The sequence below is a fragment of the Tenrec ecaudatus genome, chromosome 6 (assembly GCF_050624435.1).
Source record: "Tenrec ecaudatus isolate mTenEca1 chromosome 6, mTenEca1.hap1, whole genome shotgun sequence".
NCBI classification, from domain to species: Eukaryota; Metazoa; Chordata; class Mammalia; order Afrosoricida; family Tenrecidae; genus Tenrec; species Tenrec ecaudatus.
The window spans coordinates 10980434-10985932 of record NC_134535.1 but is presented as its reverse complement, the minus strand read 5'-3'; the positions used below and the strand labels follow the sequence as shown (position 1 = coordinate 10985932).

General features: G+C 44.9%; 1 non-coding gene across 1 annotated transcript; it reads left to right on the top strand.

The window, feature by feature from the left end:
- Nucleotides 1-4589: 4589 nt before the first annotated feature.
- On the top strand, nucleotides 4590-4780 carry LOC142451964 (U2 spliceosomal RNA). Its single transcript, XR_012785057.1, has one exon. It is a non-coding gene; the product is annotated as a U2 spliceosomal RNA (small nuclear RNA).
- Nucleotides 4781-5499: the final 719 nt, after the last annotated feature.

Sequence of the window (5499 nt, the reverse complement as noted above, 5' to 3'; positions counted from 1 at the left end):
ATGCCTGGACCAGGGGTTACCTCCTCCACTGGTCTTTCTACAGCAGCGGTTCTCAATCTGTGGGTCGCAACCCCTTTGGGGGGTTGAAAGATCCTCTCACAGAGGTCTCTGATTCATAACAGTAGCAAAAGTACAGTGATGAAGTAGCAACAAATGTAAGTTTGTAGTTGGGGGGTCCCCACAACATGAGGAACTGTATTAAAGGGAGTCCCTGGGTAGCCCAAGCAGCTACGCACTGGCTACTGACCGTAGAGGTTGTGTTTCAGACCCCCCAAGAGGCACTTCAGAAGAAACCTGGGCAATCTACTTCTAAAAGTCATCCCTAGGAAGCCCTATGGGACGCAGTGACCCTCTAAGCGCGTGCAGTCACACACGGCCGCTGTGGGTTGGGGTCCACTCAAGGGCGACTGGTTGGGTTTTTCCTCTCGGAGAATTCATTTGCTCTTGGGACCATAGCTGAGGGGCGCATCTAGGGCATATTCTAGTCCATAAAGGTGGTGTTCTACATCCTTCTCTGGCGAGTAGTGCCTCGGGTCTTAAATCGTTCCCGCAGCGATCTGAGATACAACTGGTCTCTTCCCATCTGGACCAAAGAAGAGGGAAGAAAACCAAAGACTGGAGGAAGCATGAGTCCAAAGGACCAGTGGCCCACATCGGACACAGCCTCCACTCACGGAGACCGAAAGAACTAGATGGTGCCCCGGTAGCCACACTAACCACTTTAACTGGGGTCACAACACAGCGTGGGAGGCTGCATGTGGGGAAAACCCCTTAAAATCCTAAGAAAAAGACCAAGCTTACTGATCTGACCGAGACCCGTGTCTTGGAATCCCCGAGTCTGTGGCCCTTTCGATGCTCTCCAAGCCTGGAAGTGAACTCTCTCCAGCAGATTCAGCCAAACAACAGACAAGCCTATAAAGCGAACAGTAATACCCCCAAGGAATTCAGTCTTTAGAACAGGCAACATTACAGGGCCAAAAGGGCAGCGTGTGCCCAGGAAAGAAGCTCACAAAGCAAGAATGGGCAGCACAGAAGGACGGCAGGTGCAGGTGGGAAAGAGTGAGGGGACTGCAACTAATGTCGCAAAGCCAAAGGCACATACCCTGTTGAAGGGGAAGTTCATCAACTTTTCCCAAACCACAATAAAATGTTTAAAAAAAAACACTTGAGGAAAAGAACACACAAAGCAATCCATTTACTCAAAGTCGTGTCCCAAATCCACGGCCATTGAGTCAACTCCGACTCATAGTGACCCTCTACAGAGTTTCCAAGACCGTAGATCTTTATGGAAATGGACCGCCTCATCCTCTCCCTGGGAGAAGAGACCTGGTGGTCTGCTCCCCTACAGATTACAGCCTTGGAAGCCTTAGGGTCTCGCTGTCCTCTGAGGTTACTATGAGCTAGAATCAGCTCAACAACAGGCCGGGAGAAAGGACAGCTTCATCACACAGAAAGTTTTCTCGGATACTGAAAGAATTGGAGAGCTCATCCGGGCTTCCTGTATTCTTCTCTCCATTCTGTTCCAGGGTGCCCGATCCCCTCCACACTTGGCAAGTTGTACCGTAGGGGTTGTTTGGTTTTGTTTGCCCCGTAAACTGAAGAGTCACATAAAACATAGTAGAGCTTAAACATCACGAAAGCACTGAATCAAACACAAAACCCGCTACCGTCCAGCCAGTTGATTCCAGTTCATAACCATGACCATGAATTCTAACTCATAGCGACCCTAGAGGGCAGAGTAGAACTCCCTCTCTCATGGTGCTGGTGGTTCAACGTCTAGGAGCCCTATATGCAACAGATCATTTTAGCTATTGGACTAGAGCAGCGGTTCTCAGCCTGTAGGTTACGACCCCTTTGGGGGTCAAACAACCCTTTCACAGGGGTCGCCTAAGACCATCAAAAAACACATATTTCCAGTGGTCTTAGGAACCGAGACACCGCTCCTCTGTCTCCAGATGGGTCTGCCCACACGCAGATGTGCCCATCTAGTGAGAAAGAAGCTATCTCAACCTTCACACTGATGTTGGCTTTTTACACATTTTACATCGCAAATGTAGCAATGCAGTTTGCCGTTGTAATATTAAGGCTGCTACCCATGCTACACCATGCTTCAAGACAAATTTTCATTTATTTGTAATTAGAAATATTTCACAGTATATAACTACATATTGTTTTTTTAACACTTTTAAAAAATTATTATTATTTTAATCATTTTATTGGGGACTTCTACAATTCTTTGTTTTCCCTAGGCACTTGTTTTTCTAAAATCATTTTATTAGGGGCTTATCCAACTCTTATCACAATCCATACATATATCAATTGTGTAAAGCACATTTGTACATTCATTGCCCCTACATATTGTTTTTGTGCTGAATCACTGGTTTTTTTTTTTAATCACTATGTTTTAATGATGTTCAGTTTGCAACAATGAAAATACATCCTGCATATCAGATATTTACATGAAGGTTCGTCACAGTAGCAAAATGACATTATGAAGTAGCAACAAAAATAATTTTATGGTTGGGGGGTCACCACCACATGAGGAACTGTATAAAAGAGTCGCAGCATTGGGAAGGTTGAGAACCACTGTCCTAGAGGCTCCCTCCTCGGCGAAAACCGTAAATAAATAAATACACAGCCACACTCAACGGCCATCAAGTCAATTCTAACTCCTAGAGCGCTGTCCCTGTGAGTTTCTGAGGCTGTAAGTCCACGGGAGCAGAAAGCCTCCTCTTTCTCTTCCCAGGGTGCCTGGTAGTTCCAGAGTACTGACTGCAGTTAGCAGCGCAATGTGTAACTCACTGTGCAGAACGCATGTACTGACTTTGGTTTGCACACTGCTGTGTAGTGTGCTTGCTCCTTTCCAAACATCTAGAACCTTTGTGGTAGTAGAGAGCCAGACCTCTGTCACCCACAATGTCCCAGGCACGGTTCTAGGTGACGAAGAGCCGGCCCTCTTGGAATTCAGATGCCACTGGAAGAAGCAGAAAGTGAACGCTGAGGGGAACACGTAGGACAATGGAGGAATGTGGGCAGGAGAGATTGTGGTTTGCGTCAGGACGGTCAGGGATGCTCTCTCGGAAGAGAGTGCCGTTTCCCCGAGAAGGCCTGAAGAAAGAGGATGACTGGGGAGTCATGTAAACATCTAGGAGGAGAAGGTTCCTGGCAGAGCAAAGACCCATGCCTGGTGCGTGCAGGAGGGGAAGAGAGCAGCGGAGGCAGACAGGGAAGAGGGGCTCCAGGGTGTATGGATCCTGAAACCATGGGAGGGCTTTATTTTTTATTCTGAGTGAAGTGGGCAGTTTTAGTAGGGCTGTAGCCTCAGGAAAGACTAGATCTGACTTAGAGAAAAAAAGTGTTAGGCTGGGTTATCTAGAGAAATCTCTCTCTAGAGATAAATTTATATTAAGGAAATAACCCACACAATGGTAGAAAAGGGTAAGTCAAGTCAGTTTCAAGACTGTGAGTCAGATGCCAAGCAGGAGGTATCTTCTGACTCTCATACCTTTGGGGGCTGATGAATTCAAGCTCAGCAGGAACACCATACGCTGCAGAGGCAGGTCACACCTGTAACTGGAGAAGCACATAAATTCAAAATTGGTGGGTCTGATGGCAGGTTGATCATGGCTCCCAGGATTGGCAGGCTGTCTGCTCAAGTCCAAAGAACTGGAGGTCAACTAGCCAGACTGAGGAACGAGACTCAGCAAGAAGTAGGTGAGCTGTCCCTCAGTGTCCCCTTTCATAGGAATTAGACTGTAAACCTTCTTTCAATTGCATCAGGACTGAACTGAGTAGACGTTGTTGAATTGGAGACTGTTTTGCTGTGTATATCTTTGCCACAATTAAAAAAATAATTACACGAATAACAATAAGTACAAGGAAGAGAAAGCTCTAAAATCGATTGTGGTAATGATTGCACAACCCTTCTTGATATGACTGAACTATTGAATTGCATCTACCCCATCCTCCCACAACGGCTTGGCTCCTCCCATCATAGTCCAGTATGGAGTTGATTACATTGTGTTTGGGTACACCATGTGGGGGTAACTTTCAGTTAGGCCTTAACTGACAAGCCATGGAGAAAGAATTGACTCATGGCTGTTGGTTTGGGTTGGTTTGGGGAACTGCGCAGGTGACAATTGTGGTGATGACAAATGTTTTGTCACTTGTATTTACGACAACTTTAAAAAAAAGACAGGAGCCTGTTAGATTAGCAATAGGACTGGGTTATGACCCATAGAAGAGAGTAAATCTCCATGAGTCCATAGTGGCACACTGAATAAATAAACACACGCATACATGGGAGAGGGAAAGGATACCCTTTCTTATAGTTGCATCTTGCTAATCAATGCCGAAGAAATGAGGGAAATAAAAAATCATCATTAGAAAATGTGATAATAATTGTTGAGGACAAGATCCACTGATGAATACTAAATTGAGTGGGCAAAGGGAGAAGCAGAATATTAGCTTAATCTAAAATATCTCCCCCAAGATAGTTCTTTACTCCAAAGGGAAAATAAACATTTGGCAGAGAAGAATCCTGGCAGACACCAAGTAATTGAGTGTTAAGATCATTAAGAATAAGCTACATCGCTTCTCGGTCTTTTGGCTAAGATCAAGTGTAGTATCTGTTCTTATCAATCTAATATCTGATATGTCCTCTATCCGAGGACAATATAGTAAATGGATTTTTGGAGCAGGGAGATGGAATAGGAGCTTCCTCCATCCTCTCCATGCACCGACCTGGTATTGCAGGACCTCCAGAAATGGTGCACTCCCTTCAGGGAGAATAAAAGAAAAAGATAGAATAAGCTACATCAGCATCATGTACCCCCAGTGCATTTCCAAGAGAGGATCACTTCTGTATTTTCCTTCTGCAAAAGGAGTAACCTCAAATGAATCATGAGAAAACGTCAGACAAGCGCAAGTCGGAGGGAAAGCCTGACCAGCTCTCGCTGCCCCGTTCCCAGGGCTGAGACCCTTCAGCGGCACGCTGGGCTACCACTGCTGAGTGTGTGCGGCGGATCCTGAGTAAGAAGGTCACGGAGTACAAAGGAGGCTTCTGGAGACCTGTCCAGGTTGGAAGGAGACCAGGGAGACATGGACCGATAGACAACATCATGGTAAACAGAGAAAAGATTAAAATTGCTAAGGGTTTCATTTCATTGGGATCCACAATGTTCATAGAAACATCAGTTAATTTAACTTTGGAAGTGTATGATATGTGAATAGTATATCAAGAAAACTACTTAAAAAAAAGAAAGAAACAAACTAAATTTAGCCAATAGTTACTATGGGTGAAGGAGGAAGAGTTTTTGCTTAGGGGGCATTGAGATTATGGTAATGGTGGTGGAGTCATTTGAAAAGAGATCAATAAAGGCTGTACAACACAAAGAATAATCAGTGGCACTGAATCATACATGTAGAAGTTGTTGAATGTTTTGTTGTGTATATTTTTGCCACAATTAAAAAAGAATGACAAATAACAATAAGTACAAG